We start from the raw sequence: 986 nt of genomic DNA on the forward strand, positions 1-986 counted from the left end.
ATATATATATATATATATATATATATATATATATATACATACATATACATATATATACACATGTGTGTGTGTGTGTGCATACAATGTGTGTGTATGTATGTATGCATGTATGTATATGTATATGTATATATATGTATATATATGTATATATATGTATATATATATCTATATATATATATATATATATATATATATATATATATATATATATATATATATAGTATGCACACACACACACATGTATATATATATATATATATATATATATATATATATATATATATATATATATATATATATATATATGTATATATATGTATATTTATATATTTATATACATACATATATATATATATAATATATATATATATATATATATATATATATATATATATATATAGTGTGTGTGTGTGTGTGTTCGTGTCTGTGTGTGTATGTGTGTGCGTGTGTGTGTGTGTGTGTGTGTGTGTGTGTGTGTGTACATACATACATATGTGTACATACATACATATATGTATATACATACATACATACATATATATATATATATATACATATATATATATACATAAGCGTGTGTGTTTGTGTGTGTGTGTTTGTGTGTGTGTGTGTGTGTGTGTGTGTGTCTATATAGCTTTCGCCTGAAGAGGAACTTTCATGAAAAAGTTCGAAACGTCGCAAGTTTTTCCTTTCTTTTAGTGGCAGTGTTATTGATTCTGTTATGTGCACGTTACTGTGTTTTTTGTGATTCATATGTATATACATATATGTGTGTGTGTGTGTGAGGGCGAATTAAAATATATCCGCCCTTTTGCCATAACTTTCTTTAGGTTACCCGCACTGCCTTCAGCGTTCGCATGCTAAAAGGTGGCACTTGTGATTATGTAACGGAGTTCTTAATCGCTCCATTTTCTTTTATTTGTGTTGCAGCATAAACGTGGCCGCTCCGCTGGCAGTGTGCTTCGAGGAAGAACAGAGGTCAGGGA

This window comes from Penaeus japonicus, unplaced genomic scaffold (genome assembly GCF_977035675.1).
Source record: "Penaeus japonicus unplaced genomic scaffold, GWHDUDI00000001_assembly GWHDUDI00000022, whole genome shotgun sequence".
In the NCBI taxonomy this organism is placed as follows: Eukaryota; Metazoa; Arthropoda; class Malacostraca; order Decapoda; family Penaeidae; genus Penaeus; species Penaeus japonicus.